The sequence below is a fragment of the Haemaphysalis longicornis genome, unplaced genomic scaffold, assembly GCF_048455015.1.
Source record: "Haemaphysalis longicornis isolate Haplotype H1 unplaced genomic scaffold, Haemaphysalis longicornis Haplotype H1 scaffold_12, whole genome shotgun sequence".
Lineage (NCBI taxonomy): Eukaryota > Metazoa > Arthropoda > Arachnida > Ixodida > Ixodidae > Haemaphysalis > Haemaphysalis longicornis.
The window spans coordinates 13,162,406-13,183,688 of NW_027526225.1; the positions used below are offsets into that span (position 1 = coordinate 13,162,406).

The 21,283-nt window shown below is 46.9% G+C and overlaps 1 protein-coding gene and 1 non-coding gene across 4 annotated transcripts in view; both read right to left on the reverse strand.

Moving 5' to 3' along the window:
• Nucleotides 1-21,283, reverse strand: part of LOC144162421 (ATP-binding cassette sub-family G member 8) — a 399,408-nt gene that overhangs the window by 181,503 nt on the left and 196,622 nt on the right. The window lies entirely within an intron of this gene.
• On the reverse strand, nt 10,474-10,545 carry Trnat-ugu (transfer RNA threonine (anticodon UGU)). The gene has a single exon. It is a non-coding gene; the product is annotated as a tRNA-Thr (tRNA).

The window sequence follows — 21,283 nt, forward strand, 5'->3', positions numbered from 1 at the left end:
TCATGGTAATCGAAAACGCAGAGAATCGAAAAGAAACAGCAATCTAGTTTTATTTGTACCTATGGCCTTCTGAGACTGTATAGACCGTTTACAGCGCTACGAGGCCGGCCATTTTGGCCGGCCCCGACGTCATTCGGAATGGCTGGTTTAGGACGCGTTTCTCCCCGCGGCCTTCGCTGTTGCCCGTGCACATCTACAAGCGCCGGCGCGGCTCGACGGGCGTATTTGACAATTTTTTTCGAGGGTTTATATGCATAGGTGCTTGTTGTCCAACTAAGTACAGCGTTCTAACGTACAACGATTACTTCGTCACAAAATATCCCACGTAAAGGTTGCTTGAGTGCTTCTTTGATTGGCGTTCGTCGCCTGTATTTCCTCTTCACGCGCTTCGTCCAAATTGAGCTGTCCGATGGCTTGGGTTTCTTTTTTCTATCTCCACGTACTCTCTTATAGTAAGGAAATAAAAGCCTAAGGGTTGTAACATCGTGTAATAAAGCGGAATTCTGGATGCATTAATAACGATGTAAAGCTTGTTTCGAAGGCTTTCCTTTCCGGCCTACGCTAAAATGGTTGGGCATGAACCCGCGATGTTATGAATGTGAAGGGCTCTAAATCAATATAATCCTGCATGGGTGTGGACGTTATATATTGCTCCTTTACCGCTTCTTCGTGTTTTGAAGTGCCATGAAAAAGCTGCAGGGCTCAGCGTTATAATCGTCAGCTGACTTACAGCTGACGCGGTCTGCATTGTAAACCTGCTCCGCATTGTCGTCTTCCGCATTATCTGCTGTTGCCTGTTCGGTGTGTGCTAACTTGGGGCTATGGAAACACACATGTTGAAACTGCCATATGGCGCATACAGTGGACGGAAAAAATCGCATATGCCTGGCTATTAACGTTAGGCGCGCTCGCGCGCAAGTCGCGAAAAATTACTTAGCGCGTACAGAGAAGTTTATAAACGCTCAAATCGGGTGATCAAACTTTTTTAACACAAACAAATATTTCCCGAGCTGGCCCGCAGGGCTGCGGATGTGAACATATTTCGTATTTTTGTATCATAACTGGTTTGGTAGCATATGCGACACCACAATTTTTCATATGTCCTTAGTATTTATTTTTAATTATGAATTTGTGCATTATTTTTGCCAGATTTGCTGCAGCAAGTTTTATTTGTTCGTGACGTATGGCTTTACTGTGATAACCATGTATACCGCCGATTGGAATCCTCCGTAGGATTGAATTACAGAGTTGAAGTGGCGAGCTTCCACTTTGTGCAGCGTCAGTTGTGGCTCTGTCTCGGACAAAGCTGAAAATTAACCGTTAGCATAATCTACTTCAGGGAGCAGTGAAATCCATCGCTCAGGATTTTAGATGCTGGTGTCCTCAAGAGTGCTCTTCGCAAAGTACGTGATGCTCGCTGAGGTTGCAGACTGAGCATACGTTCCGAGCCGCAGCTGTACTCGATAACGTTTTTTTTCTCTGCTTTTCCATACTTCGTCTAATCTTCCTGTCGCATCGCAATAAGCGCAACACATGGGGCCTTTGGAGGGAACCTGAATTGCTGGGAGCGAATCACTGAATCACGCTTGGTGGTGCTGCGCCGCACACTTCACATGCTTCCGTACAGCGGAGCACTCACGCGAACGTTCTGTTACACTTCGCAACGACCAACATGAGCTCCACTGCGTCCACACTATTAACTTATGACTTTTCTTCGTGCCTAACCCATTTTGCTAACGACGCACTTCGAGCGGACAAGGAAAGTCTACCGCAAAACTGGAACTGGAAAAGGCCAGTAGTGGCTAGTGCGGCGCTGGCGCCACCTGGCTAAGGCGGGCCTAACTGCTCGCTGTAAACAGTCTATATGAAGTTGCAGTCATACACAAATATCAGCCATAACAAAATATGGGCACTGCGATACTCACTAGTGTTTATGACCACAATTTTGCAGATACAGTTATTTACTGTGGCAATATGTCCCGTTGGGTTGTGAAAGAAGGGTAACACTTGCGCCCCGTTTAGCAAAAAGGATTTGATGGCCTTGTTTAAATAATGAACTCAAATGAGGTCGATTGCCTCTCTGCAACTAATAATCAGTACTGATAACTGAACAGAAATCACATTTGCGTGCCCTAAATAGAAAAAAAAATCAATTTTCTGTTGTCCCCTCGCAAGCGTGCAATTTCCAAAGAAGCCGGGTTAGCTTCCCAAAGCGTTGCCTTCCCAGTAAAGGCCAAGGGACAGGCGGGGAGGTTTTATGCAGGTGTACGTGCTGAAACAACCGGTTCCAGGCTCCACCAATGCACACAAATTTAATTCTACCGCAGCCCATGCGAACACTCGACTGTAGGAAACAGCCAAGCAGTTTACGCTTCTTTTGTATGAAACAACAGCGACACACTACTTAGACCCATAAGGTAACGCGAGAACATTTGGGGGACCACGTGCCACATTTTTACTCTTTCGAACACACGGTCCAGCACCACTTTAACTGTGCAGCACACACGTGCACGACTGAGCTTCATATCACCGTACTTTGCGTGCAAACCTTTCCAAACCAGGCGCCATACAATGAGGAATGCATAGTATACTTTACAGCAGGCGTGTTTCACAATCCACCATGTTCCATGACAGAGTTAAAAAACTGTTTATGCGGGCTATATGGTCGCGTATTACGCGGCATTAGTGTATACAACAGGCCATGATACTTTTTATCTGCCCGATTGCAACAAAAAGAATTACAGTGCAATTTGTTTTTAGCGGCACATCATAGGAGCACTACGTATATTTGCAAGCTGTGCTTCAACCGAAAACAAAGAGCGCAAAAAAGGACCACTGCGTAGCACAGTCAGCATAAACTGAATTTACAACAGGTGCATCTATTTACCACAATGGCAGTGCACATTTGGCCAGATACAAAGCACCCAAGTAAAGGTCTCCCTTTTGAGATGTTACAGTAAGTACCAACGAGCCTCTAAGCACAGCAAGAGCGCCATCCGCGATGAGGACGCTATCAGAGCATTTGACGACGTAGGTCCGGACACTGTTCTCTTCCATCTAAGTCGCTCCAACAATATGGGACGCGTACGGTGCCAAACAACTCCTTTTAGCATGACTTCTCACCCTGGCAATCTTCATTTTGTAAAAAGTTTTATGGTGGATGTACTGTTTCACGGCTTGATAGCCAACAGTAACGGCGATTTGCGAGTGGATTTTAGGGGCTGGACGTTGTTGTGAGTGGTTTTAACGAAATGAAGCACGGCAGTAATAAAAATCCTCTTGCTCCTTGCGTCACAGCGAGGCTTTTTACGCAAGAAAGCCGATGTGGGGTGGATTGTAAAACAAGGAAAAATTACTCCCACCTCCCCTCGCGGGAACCCCTGTGTAGATGCGACGCATAGGGGGTTCCGTTGTTGTTTCCGTTAGGTTGATTCTCCCATCGCGTGAAACGCGCCGTGAACCCATGCCGCGGCTATGACGCAACTTGGCGCGGCTATGACGCAACACAATCCAACACAATCCACTTTAATCCAATCCAATCCAATCCAAATCCAATCCAAGCCAAGCCAAACCAATCCAATCGCCATAAGGTATACATTCCCCACAGCAACACTAACTTATTTTTTGCCTCTTTCATTCCCAAAACTGCTAACGAATGGAATCACCTGCCCCCTGCAATAGCTAGTATAATCGATGTACCTTCATTTAAGATTGCCATCAAAAATTCTTTTGTTCCTTATAATTGCATTTATGTTATTGACTATGTTGTGTATACTACCTTGCATTTTTGTTGTCCACTATTGTTTTGTTATGCTTGTCCCCAATGTTTTGTTTCACTTTTGTTTTTGTTTTCTGGTGATAATGCCAGTGACCACTCCCTTCTGTAACGCCCTCTGGGCTTTGAAGGTATTGAAATAAATAAATAAATAAATAAATAAATAAATAAATAAATAAATAAATAAATAAATAAATAAATCCAATCCAATCGAATCCAATCGAATCCAATGCCCCTCGCGAGAGAGTGTTCGCTATCGGAGATGAGAGGGGGTGAGCGGCAGAGATCACAGCTCGCGCGGCGAGGAGAATGGGGGAGGGGTGTGGACGGACAACAACAACGCCGTATGGAGGGACAAGGCGAGCGAATGAGATGCAGTCGCATCTAAAATTTCTCTTCACTGAAATAAGGGAGGACAAACGCATTGTTGTGGGTCCCGCCATCAACTTCTCAGTATACATCGGGGTTGCAGTATTTTGCATGGATGGTCACATTGTTTCGGCGTTGCCGACCAAAACCATCCGGAGAGCCCATAAGCGAAAAGCGCGGTCGAGGAGCAGTCCCCAGTAACGGTTTTTAATTGCGCTAGACAGATTGCCATCGCATCGCTCGTGAGCCGCATAACGACAGCGGAATAAAAAGCTGGGCCAAATATTAAAATGTAAGCCGCTTCTCCCAAACAATGGACGCGCTACGTGCATCAGGAAAATCATCTCGATCCGCTCAGAAACAGGCAAGTACGGCATCCATAAATTAAGATTGTAACTCTTGATTGGAAAAACAATATCCCCCTCTCCGGCACAGAAAGCAGATACTGGTGCACAGAAAGCAGATACTGGTGCAGATATTTCGCGGCTTAGACTCAAAAGCAAAAGAAACGAGAAAGCGCACTTGTACACTACCAACAACGGACTGACATTTCCGGCCCGTCTACTTGGCCTCCCTGGTAAAGTGCTCACGATCGGAGGAAGTGGGCTGTAGCCTACCGTCCTCCCTCATGTTTCATTAGGCCCATCGCCGCCAGGTGCGATACGATCGATGAAAATCGCGGCGAGCGAGAATAGCGAAACGGCCACTGCTACCGGGAGTGGCTCGTGCAGCTATCATGCGCGGCCACTCAGTGGGTGAGCTCACCGTCGTGCATTTAGGGGCGCGGTGGAAGTAGATCAAGCGACTCTCGCACTCCTCTCTCGTGCCCGCGCTTGGGACGCGGTAAAGACGAAAGGAGGGCTGTAATAAGCGGCGTGGCTTCAGCGCAGTCACGCATCCACCCTAAGGTAGTGGTGGTAGGGTAGTCAAGAAGTACAGAGGACGTCGTGGACTCGCAGAATCCTAACCGCAGATTACTTGCTTGCATCGAGCCGTGGTGGCCCCGGGCGCCACCGCTGGATACTGAAGCAGACTACCAAGCGCGTCCTCTGCGATGCTTTGACGCGTACTGCCAGGAGAGCGAGACCGAAGCCGCTCCAGAAACTCGGCGGGATTGTCAGCTCATGGGAAATGGGCCGTGGTCTCATTCCAGGTTCCCGACGTGTGGCCGCTTGACTTCGCATGCCGATTCCCCGCAGGGCGTCGGCTATCGAGAGTGGGTTCGGGCCACAACCGCGGGCGTTTATTGGTTCTGGGCCGCCACATCGCGTATTCGCGGTGCTCTGGGCCTTTCAACCACCATTTAGCCAGTCGGAATCCCAACACTCCACTTTCTACGTCCTCCCATTTGTTATGTCGTCACAAACAGAATCCCCATATTACAAGAGTTAGAAGAGTAACCTCCATGGAGGGAACTCGCAATCAAGATAGGTCTTGGTGGCTAACGCCAGGAAACTATACCACGTTGACCTTTTCCCTATTCCTGGCGGATCACGCTGTGTTCCGCACAAACGCTAATATCGCGTAACCCTTCACCAGTGAGACGCAACTACTAATGCAATCTTTCCAGGTTGGGCCATCGTAGGTCGCATCCAACGTACCCCCACGATCAGAAATTTCTGCCTGCATAGAAAAGTGTGTCCATAGAATCCAACATATTTCATGGAACTGAAACTACGCTTCCCAAGCTTTGCCTGCTCAATCACGCTTCAGTCGGAGCCATGAAGACAAAATACAAGTTTGTGTTATTCGAAAGATTTTGTGTTTTACAGTGCTCCCAGCGCTTGTCCGAATGCAAACGCTAAGGATGTCGTGGACTGAGAAATTAATTAATTTATGTTAAAATTTTGATTTTCAGGCTAAATCGTGCGTTTTCGTGATCTGCAATGACATCACAGGAACCGACCGCTCTGCAGCCGGTTGGGAGGCCTTGTTCACCGTTAGTGAACCTAGATGGTGCCACCACACCACGGCAAGCCATTTTCTGCCTTAGTTTTGTTTTTGACCGTATTTGCACCTTGCTTGTTTTTGTTCAGGGAGCAAATAATCGTTTCGTGAAACATGTAGTGCTCGCTCGACAAAAATGATCACGTAAGACACCGTTGCTTGCGTCAATCGGCCAGTGTCGTCTGAGACAGCCCCAAAGCCCCGCAGTCCTGTGCAGCTAAACCAAGCATAGTACTCGCAGTACCAACAGCAGCACGCATCGGTACTTCTATGTTTACGTGTGCTTTCGTAACTTCTACTGTTTGCCCCACTATTCTTACGGCTTTAAAAAAATTGTGCCCTAAATTTAAGCGCAAATAGTTCGCTCGGCAAGCTTATAAGCTCTGCCTGATTTGCGTTTGTTTTTGCCGGCCTCCGCCAATCGAAGAGCTGGCTGGTATGACATCATAGATTCTGTTGCGGGAAATGAGCTTGGGTCGCATGGCCATTCGCTTTTTCCCGAATTATGTAGCTTACTTGAGCGAAGTTTAGGTTAAAAGTGCTGTCAGTGTGATTCTAACCAGGCAATATTTTGAATGAACGAAACTTGTGTTTTCTCTTCATGGCTCCTTTAAGGCCATCACCCTTTCGGTATATGCACATTTGATTAGCATTTCGGCTTCAGCGCTAATCTGTGTGCAATTTCGTGATACAAGAGGTTGGCCTTCTCAACTTTCGGACGCATACAGTAAGGCGTGAGGTAACGTCAAGACAGAACAGAAGATCTCCCGGCGTTGGTTCCGGCAGCTCCGGGGTTTCTCGTGGCAAACAAATTTGTTACTTTCACTTTCTTCCGCAAAAATAAATGAGTGGAATGAATTTGTTCCCGCGGGAGCGGGAACCGTGTCACGTGCCACCTTCACTTGCAAAACGACGGCTTCCTAGGGCGCACCAATCGACGGGAAACGATCTACCTACGAGAAAACGCAGGTGGTTCCAATTAACGGCAGATACCTCATGGTGCCACCACCTGTGATCACCGATTCGGAAGGTCCAAGTTTCAAAGTGTCTGAGCGCCAAGCGAAAGGCAGCATGGATATTCCCCTGACGCAACAGATCTACAATTCGCTTGTCATTGCCTGATTGATTGATTGATTGATTGATTGATTGATTGATTGATTGATTGTTTGATTGATTGATTGATTGATTGATTGATTGATTGATTGATTGATTGATTGATTGATTGATTGATTGATTGATTGATCGATCGATCGATTCATTGATTGATCGATTGATTGATTCTGGTGTTTAACGCGAAGCTACACGTGGGCGCGCCTCAATGAAGGGCAGCGGATTAATTTTCATCGTCGGAAGATTTTTAACGTTCGCCGAAATCTTGAAACATGGCGTTTTTTTTTCTTGTAGCGTCCGCCGGATAAATACCCACCGCGGCTGGGATCAAACCCACGTCCTTGGGTTTGGTAGCACAACGCCTTACAGCGACTAAGCCACCGCGACGGGTAGTAGTAATTGGAACTCTGCACTATATTTTTGAGGGCACGCAAGTTGTGGATGCGTGAGTGTTCCGATTGTTCACCGCCATAAACAACCCCCAAGCACGTGCGAGCACGCCCGTACAGAGCCTGGACTGCCGCGGCGGGAAGAAACCTCCTAGGATGGCGAGTGTGCTTCCGAGACACTGGTTTTCACTGTACTCCATGGCGTCCGTCGGCAAACGCTCTCGCCATCTCACCGCGTTTTCCACGTCTTTATGTAGCGTGAGCTACACTGGCCGAGGTTGAGCAGTTTGGCGTGGATCCTGGAGTGCCGTGCTGCGCATGCGTGAGGAGCAGTGACGCCACACGGCGCACAGCTGGCGTACCGGAGCCGCCGCCGCCGCCGCGGCTGGATTGGATTGGGTTGGATTGGATTGGAAATCGTTTTAGCAGCCGCAAGCATGACAATCAAGCTAATCCTAGACAAAGGGGAAAGCTAAGAATAACCAGCTGAACCTTATCTCACGCTACGTATATCCTGGCATAGCCGTGCTAAGCCACTGCTATTTTTTTTTTTCTTTTCCTCCCCTCCGTGCCCCGGTGTGGCCTCTTCTAGAACCTTTCGTGGCTAGAAAACGAGGCACCACGTTTTCTGTGCCGATATTTGCGCACTGCGAGAGAGGGAAACGTGGGTGTTCATAATTCACAATTTCGAGGGCGCCTCGCTGAATACAGACGCACGGGAAAGTCGACCTGGAGACCCCGCGGCCATCGTTCAGCTACCTGCGTCCACTGCGCCGCGGGCCACAGCCGCTCACAGAAACGATGGTTCGCCGGTGTCACAAGGTTACAAGCTCTGCGTTCGTCTCAGCGGAGAAAGTGTCGGAGCGGGAAATGCTTTATGAGGATCTACAACGTGCATCATTACAGAAACGCCAAGCCGCCTGCAGTACCAAGAAAACGCAACAGGAGTTTGTAATCAATTTACCCGATAAGAACTAAAGAAAGCGCTTCAAGATAGCATAGGATAGGAGACAGCATGCATTTTCTACGGCAATTGTTATTGCCGTAGAAAATGTTGTTGTTATTCTTGTTGCCGTCTGTTTATTTTTACATTCTTTCAATGGCGCAAGGGATGCCATATTTCTACGCGGCTTATTTTTTTTATATACTGTAGAACACTGTTGTACGCTGGTGCCAAAACGGGGGCCCGCAGCTTCGTCAAGGTGTCCTTGAGATGGCTTTTTCTGTCGGCCTCCGGCATTGTGTACTATGTACATGATGTAAATAAAGTTCATTGTTCATTGTTCAATTTCAAGAAGTCTGAATCGTTAAGTAACTTGGATTCAAGGCCGTGGCGGCCGCTTTTCCGATGGAGGCGAAAAGCAAGAACGCCCGTGTGTACTAGATTTCGGCGCACGTTAAATTAACTCGGAGCACTCCACTACGGCGCGCCTCACCACCTGCGCTGCGTCGGTGCGTTAAACCCTACAATCAATCAATCAACCAATCAATCAATCAATCAATCAATCAATCAATCAATCAATCAATCAATCAATCAATCAATCAATCAATCAATCAATCAATCAATCAATCAATCGTTAAGCAACTGGCGCCACCGGACGGTCCATAAACACGCAATGAAGCTGGACGGTCGGTAAAACACAGGAAGACACATGTCGGCCAGCCTGACATTGAATGTCGCGAGGCTGGATAGCACAACGTAATAATAGTAATGGTAGAGAATTCCGTGACCTGGATAATTGTGTTCGTGACCCTGTTTCCAAAAGAATTCTACCCAAGGGCCGCTGAAGCTATTTCTCTCTCTCTCTCTCTATGTTCCCCTCATATTCCGATTTTCCTTCTCTTCAGCGAGCATCCCCTCCTTCCCAGATCGTCCGACACGGTTTCGAAAGTGACTCGCCGCATTATGCAGCCAATTCGCCTCGTCGGTCCCCTTGCTCTTGCTGCTTCCCAGACGTACGTACGGCCGTGGCGTCGTTTCCTACGCCGGTGGCCATAAATAGAAGTTTCAGGCCGGCGACCGAGCACGTTTGCACGTTCATCGCGGCAGCGTTTTCGGTCATTTCAATCTCTTTCGCACTATCTCACCATCGCGAGATGAGCGGGCGAAAGTTGAGCCGGGTGTGTTGTGGCGTAATGCGTGCTCATTATGGCAATGCACGGCTTTGGCGTTTGCTTCGCAGGGGTCGGCAAACTGGCGTCTTCACCCGGCTGGCTCCCTCTGTGCGCCGCGTGTAGCCCAAAGCGGCTAATAGAAGACATGATTGGCTATGCCCGCCGTGCCAGTGCTTTTCGGTGCAACGACTGGTCAAGCCTTTCCCCTCATCAAGCAGAGGCTGCACAGAATGGCTGCTCAGCCGCTTTCGTCACAAACAAGAAATCCCGGGCCGTCTCCACTACCGTGAAACGTGGGGAGGGGCGAAGCATGCAGTGATAAGGGTATACTGGGCGGCTTGGCGTTTTTGCCAACGGAGACGTAACCATTGGTGGGTAGCAGTATGCAGCTTTGCTGCGAAAGTTACGGAGTCGGGAAATTTGAATTGCTTTGGGTGGTAGCAGTGAGCCGATAACGGTCCTGTAGCTCATTATGGCGAATAACTTTCTCTGTACTTCCGTCAGCTTTCACGTTAAAGTTTATGGCTTGAATTTTTTAGTACGGGTTTCGTACTAGCGCGAAGCGTAAATGTGTTTCCCGGTGTATATATATATATATATATATAGTAAGGAAATTAGGGGCTCGTTGAGGAAATACAGAAAGATAGGGCAGCAGTCTACAACACCAAAGGAGGCATAGGGGTGTGGTTAGGCTCTTCTTTTTCACTACGGTTAATGAAGTAAACATTTTTTTTTAATATACAGATGAAAGAAAGAAAGAAAAACACGCGCCCAGAGTGGGGACCGAACCCACGCCTTTCGATTACATGTCGAATGCCTTACCAATTCGGCTATCTGGGCGACTGTGTTCTCCGTCACTTTCTAGGCTATTTATATTTACTAGAAGTGTATCTGACGCTTGAGGGTGGTAGCCAGCGCCACTCTGACTACACGGGGAGAAGGGGACCTTCTTTTCAACCCCCGGGGCGTGACTCGAGCGTCTACAGCCTGTCATGAGCGGGTAACTGGCGGGAAGCCCTCTTATGCTACCTTGGCATCAAGGCTGCCAGAACCGAGACCCTCGCTAGGCTTTCGCCAGAATAATATAGTAAGGAAATGAGGGGCTCGTTGAGGAAATACAGAAAGATAGGGCAGCAGTCTACAACGCCAAAGGAGGCATAGGGGTGTGGTTAGGCTCTTCTTTTTCACTGCGGTTAATGAAGTAAACATTTTTTTTAATATACAGATGAAAGAAAGAAAGAAAAACACGCGCCCAGAGTGGGGACCGAACCCACGCCTTTCGATTACATGTCGAATGCCTTACCAGTTGGTTCGGTCCCCACTCTGGGCGCGTGTTTTTCTTTCGTTCTTTCATCTGTATATTAAAAAAAATGTTTACTTCATTAACCGTAGTGAAAAAGAAGAGCCTAACCACACCCCTATGCCTCCTTTGGTGTTGTAGACTGCTGCCCTATCTTTCTGTATATATATATATATATATATATATATATATATATATATATATATATATATATATATATATGTTATAAGGGGGATTATAGCTGGGGACCAGCAAGACGCTTGGAGCGAGCCACTCGTGATGCTAACCGTTCCTCTTCTTCTTTCGCCCCGCGTCTTGCGCCTGCCATCATCATGCGGCACATAGCAGGCCTTCCTCCGCCACATACCCCGTCGGTTCACAGTGGAGATTGGCGCACACTAAGCGCAAGGTATACCGTCGTGTCGGTGACAACTATCTCTAGTACAATATATATATATATATATATATACATATATAATCCAGGGAGTAGTAGAACTTTGAAGATGGTAGAGAACACAAGAGAAGAAAAACTTCGAACAAGGTAAAAGCACGATTGTGGCCTACGTTTCAGCAAAGAGAACTTGCTTTCCTCAGGGGAAAGCAAGTTCTGAGGAAAGCAAGTTCTCTGTGCTGAAACGTAGGTCACAATCGTGCTTTTACCTTGTTCGAAGTTTTTCTTCTCTTATATATATATATATATATATATATATATATATATATATATATATATATATATATATATATATATATATATATATATATATATATATATATATACATATATATGGCGAATCAGAATGGGAAATGAGGGGCTCGTTGAAAACGAGACAGAAATAAGAGTTGGCAGTCAAGAAAACCTCGGAAAGCAAAGGGGAGGATGTGGTAGGTCATTGAAAGAGATAAAGAATAAAGAAAGAAAGTGGAGAAAAAATTCCCGCCAGGTGGGATCCGAACCCACGACCTCCAGAATATAATCGAAAGGCGTGGGTTCGGTCCCCACTCTGGGCGCGTGTTTTTCTTTCTTTCTTCTGTATATTAAAAAAAATGTTCACTTCATTAACCGTAGTAAAAAAGAAAAGAGCCTAACCACACCCCTATGCCTCCTTTGGCGTCGTAGACTGCTGACCTATCTTTCTGTATTTCCTCAACGAGCCCCTCATTTCCTTACTATATTATTCTGCGAAAGCCTAGCGAGGGTCTCGGTTCTGGCAGCCTTGATGCCTAGGTAGCATAAGAGGGCTTCCCGCCAGTTACCCGCTCATGACAGGCAGTAGACGTTGGAGTCACGCCCCGGGAGTTGAAAAGAAGGTCCCCTTCTCCCCGTGTAGTCAGAGTGGCGCTGGCTACCACCCTCAAGTGTCAGATACACTATAGTAAATATAAATAGCCCAGAAAGTGAAGGAGAACACAGTCGCCCAGATAGCCGAATTGGTAAGGCATTCGACATGTAATCGAAAGGCGTGAGTTCGGTCCCCACTCTGGGCGCGTGTTTTTCTTTCTTTCTTCTGTATATTAAAAAAAATGTTCACTTCATTAACCGTAGTAAAAAAGAAAAGAGCCTAACCACACCCCTATGCCTCCTTTGGCGTCGTAGACTGCTGACCTATCTTTCTGTATTTCCTCAACGAGCCCCTCATTTCCTTACTATATTATTCTGCGAAAGCCTAGCGAGGGTCTCGGTTCTGGCAGCCTTGATGCCTAGGTAGCATAAGAGGGCTTCCCGCCAGTTACCCGCTCATGACAGGCAGTAGACGTTGGAGTCACGCCCCGGGGGTTGAAAAGAAGGTCCCCTTCTCCCCGTGTAGTCAGAGTGGCGCTGGCTACCACCCTCAAGTGTCAGATACACTATAGTAAATATAAATAGCCCAGAAAGTGAAGGAGAACACAGTCGCCCAGATAGCCGAATTGGTAAGGCATTCGACATGTAATCGAAAGGCGTGGGTTCGGTCCCCACTCTGGGCGCGTGTTTTTTCTTTCTTTCTTCTGTATATTAAAAAAAATGTTCACTTCATTAACCGTAGTAAAAAAGAAAAGAGCCTAACCACACCCCTATGCCTCCTTTGGCGTCGTAGACTGCTGACCTATCTTTCTGTATTTCCTCAACGAGCCCCTCATTTTCTTACTATATTATTCTGCGAAAGCCTAGCGAGGGTCTCGGTTCTGGCAGCCTTGATGCCTAGGTAGCATAAGAGGGCTTCCCGCCAGTTACCCGCTCATGACAGGCAGTAGACGTTGGAGTCACGCCCCGGGGGTTGAAAAGAAGGTCCCCTTCTCCCCGTGTAGTCAGAGTGGCGCTGGCTACCACCCTCAAGTGTCAGATACACTATAGTAAATATAAATAGCCCAGAAAGTGAAGGAGAACACAGTCGCCCAGATAGCCGAATTGGTAAGGCATTCGACATGTAATCGAAAGGCGGGGGTTCGGTCCCCACTCTGGGCGCGTGTTTTTCTTTCTTTCTTCTGTATATTAAAAAAATGTTCACTTCATTAACCGTAGTAAAAAAGAAAAGAGCCTAACCACACCCCTATGCCTCCTTTGGCGTCGTAGACTGCTGACCTATCTTTCTGTATTTCCTCAACGAGCCCCTCATTTCCTTACTATATTATTCTGCGAAAGCCTAGCGAGGGTCTCGGTTCTGGCAGCCTTGATGCCTAGGTAGCATAAGAGGGCTTCCCGCCAGTTACCCGCTCATGACAGGCAGTAGACGTTGGAGTCACGCCCCGGGGGTTGAAAAGAAGGTCCCCTTCTCCCCGTGTAGTCAGAGTGGCGCTGGCTACCACCCTCAAGTGTCAGATACACTATAGTAAATATAAATAGCCCAGAAAGTGAAGGAGAACACAGTCGCCCAGATAGCCGAATTGGTAAGGCATTCGACATGTAATCGAAAGGCGTGGGTTCGGTCCCCACTCTGGGCGCGTGTTTTTCTTTCTTTCTTCTGTATATTCAAAAAAAATGTTCACTGCATTAACCGTAGTAAAAAAGAAAAGAGCCTAACCACACCCCTATGCCTCCTTTGGCGTCATAGACTGCTGACCTATCTTTCTGTATTTCCTCAACGAGCCCCTCATTTCCTTACTATATTATTCTGCGAAAGCCTAGCGAGGGTCTCGGTTCTGGCAGCCTTGATGCCAAGGTAGCATAAGAGGGCTTCCCGCCAGTTACCCGCTCATGACAGGCTGTAGACGCTCGAGTCACGCCCCGGGGGTTGAAAAGAAGGTCCCCTTCTCCCCGTGTAGTCAGAGTGGCGCTGGCTACCACCCTCAAGCGTCAGATACACTATAGTAAATATAAATAGCCCAGAAAGTGAAGGAGAACACAGTCGCCCAGATAGCCGAATTGGTAAGGCATTCGACATGTAATCGAAAGGCGTGGGTTCGGTCCCCACTCTGGGCGCGTGTTTTTCTTTCTTTCTTCTGTATATTAAAAAAAATGTTCACTTCATTAACCGTAGTAAAAAAAGAAAAGAGCCTAACCACACCCCTATGCCTCCTTTGGCGTCGTAGACTGCTGCCCTATCTTTCTGTATTTCCTCAACGAGCCCCTCATTTCCTTACTATATTATTCTGCGAAAGCCTGGCGAGGGTCTCGGTTCTGGCAGCGTTGATGCCTAGGTAGCATAAGAGGGCTTCCCGCCAGTTACCCGCTCATGACAGGCAGTAGACGTTGGAGTCACGCCCCGGGGGTTGAAAAGAAGGTCCCCTTCTCCCCGTGTAGTCAGAGTGGCGCTGGCTACCACCCTCAAGTGTCAGATACACTATAGTAAATATAAATAGCCCAGAAAGTGAAGGAGAACACAGTCGCCCAGATAGCCGAATTGGTAAGGCATTCGACATGTAATCGAAAGGCGTGGGTTCGGTCCCCACTCTGGGCGCGTGTTTTTCTTTCTTTCTTCTGTATATTAAAAAAAATGTTCACTGCATTAACCGTAGTAAAAAAGAAAAGAGCCTAACCACACCCCTATGCCTCCTTTGGCGTCGTAGACTGCTGACCTATCTTTCTGTATTTCCTCAACGAGCCCCTCATTTCCTTACTATATTATTCTGCGAAAGCCTAGCGGGGGTCTCGGTTCTGGCAGCCTTGATGCCTAGGTAGCATAAGAGGGCTTCCCGCCAGTTACCCGCTCATGACAGGCAGTAGACGTTGGAGTCACGCCCCGGGGGTTGAAAAGAAGGTCCCCTTCTCCCCGTGTAGTCAGAGTGGCGCTGGCTACCACCCTCAAGTGTCAGATACCCTATAGTAAATATAAATAGCCCAGAAAGTGAAGGAGAACACAGTCGCCCAGATAGCCGAATTGGTAAGGCATTCGACATGTAATCGAAAGGCGTGGGTTCGGTCCCCACTCTGGGCGCGTGTTTTTCTTTCTTTCTTCTGTATATTAAAAAAAATGTTCACTGCATTAACCGTAGTAAAAAAGAAAAGAGCCGAACCACACCCCTATGCCTCCTTTGGCGTCGTAGACTGCTGACCTATCTTTCTGTATTTCCTCAACGAGCCCCTCATTTCCTTACTATATTATTCTGCGAAAGCCTAGCGAGGGTCTCGGTTCTGGCAGCCTTGATGCCTAGGTAGCATAAGAGGGCTTCCCGCCAGTTACCCGCTCATGACAGGCAGTAGACGTTGGAGTCACGCCCGGGGGTTGAAAAGAAGGTCCCCTTCTCCCCGTGTAGTCAGAGTGGCGCTGGCTACCACCCTCAAGTGTCAGATACACTATAGTAAATATAAATAGCCCAGAAAGTGAAGGAGAACACAGTCACCCAGATAGCCGAATTGGTAAGGCATTCGACATGTAATCGAAAGGCGTGGGTTCGGTCCCCACTCTGGGCGCGTGTTTTTCTTTCTTTCTTCTGTATATTAAAAAAAATGTTCACTTCATTAACCGTAGTAAAAAAGAAAAGAGCCTAACCACACCCCTATGCCTCCTTTGCCGTCGTAGACTGCTGACCTATCTTTATATATATATATATATATATATATATATATATATATATATATATAGTAAGGAAATGAGGGGCTCGTTGAGGAAATACAGAAAGATAGGTCAGCAGTTTACAACGCCAAAGGAGGCATAGGGGTGTGGTTAAACTCTTTTCTTTTTCACTACAGTTAATTAGGTAAACATTTTTTTAATTATACAGAAGAAAGAAAGAAAGAAAAACACGCGCCCAGAGTGGGGACCGAACCCACGCCTTTCGATTACATGTCGAATGCCTTACCAATTAGTATTCGACATGTAATCGAAAGGCGTGGGTTCGGTCCCCACTCTGGGCGCGTGTTTTTCTTTCTTTCTTTCTTCTGTATAATAAAAAAATGTTTACCTAATTAACTGTAGTGAAAAAGAAAAGAGCCTAACCACACCCCTATGCCTCCTTTGGCCTGACCTATCTTTCTGTATATATATATATATATATATATATATATATATGTATTAGTGAAATGTGGTTTTACAGCGAAGTGACAGAAAGCAAACCATGGAACGGGAGAACCGGAGGGACGACAAGCACCATGACGAGTACTTGATTAATGAAAATAGGAATTTCGCATGCGCCATAGAGCGCCATTTCAAATTTATGGGGTTTATGTTATCTCGTTCAAGGTGTCGGTGATGACAACACTCAGCTCAGAATCGCGATATAAGTGCAGGGTGCTGTCACTTTATTTTTTATTTCACATTTATTTTTAGATTAACCCCGCTTGCGTCAGCCTTCGGTCCCTTGGCGACAAACGCCATCTTCACGGCAAAAGAAAAATACAGGGGGATAAAAAGTTGACCCACTTACGTGTTGCTTGAATTTCCCGTTCAAGCAAACGGGCACCAATCAATTATACTTGACTTTCGCGCCTATATTTTAAGCTAACTATACACCTTTTCCTGTGTTAATTTGTGATATTATATGAAATGTTCTTGGGTGCGTTGCGCATGCGCAGTTACAACTTCCTGTAGACTGCACCAATTATAGGGTCGCTTGCACAGCCCACTGATGAAATGGCAGCTCCCACAACGACTAAGTTTAAAAGGTCTATAGGATAGGATATATATAACTTTGTTTACACTCCGCCGGCAATGGACGGTTAACTATTGGCGGTGAGCGCGACCACGGGCGGCGCTGCGATGCGCGCCTCCGTGACCTCGGCACATTCTCACATTTGTCGTCTGCTTCACTCCGGCCCTCTCTTCCTGCTGTTTCTTTGCGCTCAGTCAATGTCTGATGCTTGTCCGTACCAGCTCTGGTATGTGCGTAACTTTTTATCATAATAATAGACATAAAATCGCATACACTAGCTCAAGGCGTGAGTTAAAGTGCATTTTATACGGAAGATACATTGCCGGCGTCACCCCATTCCTCGCGAAGTCGGTCCTGTGCGGCGCGCGAAGGGTCGGAGCTAGGGGTAAACTTCTGTATTAAGCAATCTTTCGAACAAGGGGAACAGCCAGCTGCTAATGACCGACAACAGCGAAATTGCAATACCAAAACAAATACCATGCCTTTATGGCTATCGGCTTTGGCAGAAGGCATTACGATTCCCGGTAATCGTATATAAGTTAAGGGTTTTTGCAAACTTGCCGAACGCGCGAAAGTATTGTATCACATCACTTTACGTCGCCATGGCATGAAAGTATGCCGACATGCATTATGGGGTCCAAGAACTGTAGGTTGAGTTCCGAATAACCCACTGTGTATCGGCGCCTGCTGGTTTTGTACCAGGCTTCTAACCAGTATGGAGGTTTATTAAGCAAAATGAGTCACGTCTACGGTAAAGATACAGTAATACTATGTTTGTTCAGACCTGGAGGGATATTTCAGTACATTCCCCACAGCCATGTCTTCTTTATATTTGTGTTATAGGAAACCTGCACTCCAGAGAAGGACGAGGAGGACAGGGGTAGGTGAAAACTCTATTTAATAGTAAAATTGAGCTGATTAGTGGTCCGGGTCCTCATTCCAGGACAAATGAGTAAGGGTAATTTTTTTTTTCAATTCATAGATCGCCATCCCGGGTTTGTTCTTTGCGCCTGGAAGAGTTTAAGCGATTTGAAGGGAGCTCCTTGGAAATATTCATCGGTTTCGACTCTTGGAATATATGGACGTATACTATTTATTGCGTTCGTTAGCGAGTATTTCAAGCCTTAAAAACCGCAACCATGTCATAATTGTTCGGGTTGAGAGTCAGTTCATTATGATAACAATGGTTAGGATACAAATTCCGAGCACAAAGGCCGCCTTTCGAGTACTCCGGACAACGTTGCCTAGGGCACGATCGCGGTGGCGTAGCAAAAAACTTCTCATTCTATTTGCACGGGATTAAACAACGCATCTGCGGATATGCACTTTCTTTCAAGTAGCCGTAACGGAAGCCAATTTGTGAAGGGAATGTAATCCACGCATACAGACTGAAGAAAGTATCTTACTGATCTTTGTGAGCCTCCCAAACATCCCCAAACCTACTAACAATACGTTTGTGACGGTTAATTAATATTAGAATAATGCGTTGGGCACAGAATAAAAACATTTATCTGATACAATTCAATAACAACGAAAAAAATAGAAGACAGCCGCTTTATTTCCGGCTGAGCGATGCGCGTGTACGTAGCACTAGACTGTTGAGTCGTCATAAGAGCATCTCAAAAATACTGTAGGGAAGCCAACACATTTTGAATACTTATCTGTGCGCTGAACCTCACGAATAAGCTAGAAAGGATGGGTTGAACACAAGCTTCTGACTGATGCTCTGCAGAAAGTTGTTCTTTCTTTCCACGTGTGGTGCAAACTTGGGGGATTACAGCTTGAAATTATTCAGATGCGCCTGAAGCTTGCGAAAATGACTGGATTACTAAAAATACGCTTTTTATTGCAATAAAGCATCAAAGCGGGTGATTCTGAGCACAGGCACTGCTGCCCCTCACAAGCGGAGCGTAGCAGACGGCAGAGGCGCGAGTCCCTAAGCCGACGTCAGAGCCAGGGGGCGCCACTCAAACATCTCACCGCCAATACTTACCTTCTTTGCTGTCCTACGAGTATCGACGCAACATTCGCCTTCATCGCTGCCCTTCATCAGATTGCGCACGGGACCGATTTTCATTAACGAAGGTGAAAGTGAACGAAGAAATTTGCCACTTATTCACAAATTAAGCACCATGCAGAGTTTTTGCCGTTTGGCTTTACCGCCAAGATGGAGGGCCGAACTTCCATCACAAGGCGGAGGTAAAAATAGTGCTCTTACATTCCCTCCCTCGAAGCTCCCCTGACTCATTCAATGATCTCGGCCGTCTTTCAGTGAAGTGCACTCCTCCACTACATTATGCAAGCACTTTCGACTAAGGCCCTCGTTATCGTGCGACGTGCTTAGAGTAGACAGCCAACCATGTTCTGTTCAATGTTAGCGTTTTTATTGTTCGCCATGGAAATGTGTGGGCGCTCTTCGTTAGACGCGCTTCTTCCAAATTCATCACCCATCTTATTCGCCCCCTCATTTGCCTGCCAACCAGGACCCCCCATTGTTTACCGCCAAGCCCAGCCCAAAACTCGGAAAGTGGATTCCCAACGGTCATGCAAAAAGCAAACGAGGAAGCTTTGCGGGCAATCATGGTAATGAGGTGTTTTCGGGTGCCGCGATGAAGGGAACATTAGGGAATTTTAAAAAGGCTCTTCCACTTGATGGAATGAAGTCCGTGGATGAAAATGGCGGCGTGGCGAAAGACTGGTGGCATTGCAGGAAGAAAGGTACAGATGTTTCTGTTTTTCTTTTGCTCAGCAGACGTCTCGTTATTTTTCTGACTGGCCGGTCGAGCACTGGTTTTAATTCCGTCGGAACGTGCGAAGAAAGAAAATGGGAAGTTTAACCTGGGGTTTTGTTGGTTTTCACTGTTTTCTACGACAGAGCCTCTCAACGGGAAAAGCGTACACAGGTACCCTGAATTGGTTGCGCTCCCGGGCCGTGAATTTCTCAACGTACACTGTGTTTTCAGGCTGAGCCGCTGGAGAATATGCAAATCTTTATTTTTCGGATGATGGCTTCTTTCACGTGCTCACTTTGTGCTCTCAGGGCACGTCTTCCCGCAGGGCTTTGCCATAAGCCACACTGACGCGCCTTCCTGATATCTGCCCCGTATTATCTTACGAAGGTCTAGGGGGAGGTGGTAATCTCTTTCGGTGGAAAAAGTCAGTTAGTTGCGCTGATATGCCATGCCCCACCTTTAAACCCCCCTAAGAGATAACAAACCACCTTTACTTACGAAAATAGGGCGCAAAATTGAGCTAAGAAAAACGCGTTAGAATACAAAATTACGGGTATTAGCAATACACTGTTATTGCTGGGGCTTTAACCCGGGGCGTTTGTGCCAAAACCGGCGATTCTACCCTTCGATGACTGGGGCGGAACAGCGGAGTTCTTTTAACAGTTGTATGAAAGAATACGAGAAGGGTTCCGATAGACCCATCTCGTAAAGCAAATAACATCTTCGGATGAACTATTCCCGAAGATGTTATTTGCTTTGGTTTGTTTGACGTACAAAACGTCGCAGTTTCCATTACATTCAGAAAGGGGCGGAAACCCAAAATCCCCATGCAGCACCTTTGAATACGCACGCAGTCCGATAATGTGAGTGCCTCTTTGTGTTCAGGAACGGGAAAAGCTTCCATTCATGAAAAGGAAACCATGGTTTAACGCAGTCACACAAGCTTTTCACCTATTTTCATTGTCTGGTGTAGCCATACGGGCGCCTAAAACCCAGTAACTCCAAAAGTTCACTAGATTTTTCCAATCTAGTGCAGTACTTCACCATCTGGAAACTCTGACACGAGCTATAGCACACACTGACCTACCGTGCCAAACGCAGTAAACCTAGCTTGCAGTAACATTTCTCGGTGCACTTAAATCTGCTTATGTGATTTGAAGGGAACAGTCCTGTGATACTAAATCCCAACTTCTGTAATGCTACATCGCATGCGCTTCTTGTTCATTTGTTTCGTTTCCTTGTTTTTGGCGCAAATTACTTCGACGCATTTGGTATGTGCTACACTGTGTATTCATCTCGTTCCTAGCGCTCGCTTCTTCGACGTATGTTTCAGCACTTGCATCCAGCGTGGCATGGAGCGTGCAGCGTTCGATTTCGACAGACGCAGCCCATCATTACGCGCCCCTCCACTCTATCGACCCGCACTGTAGCTTTAGCATGCCACCTGGAATATCCAAGCATGATGAAGCAGTACTCCACCGTATGCGGTTGAACGTTGCGCACACACGACACTACTGTAACAAAATCAACCAGTCCACCTCGC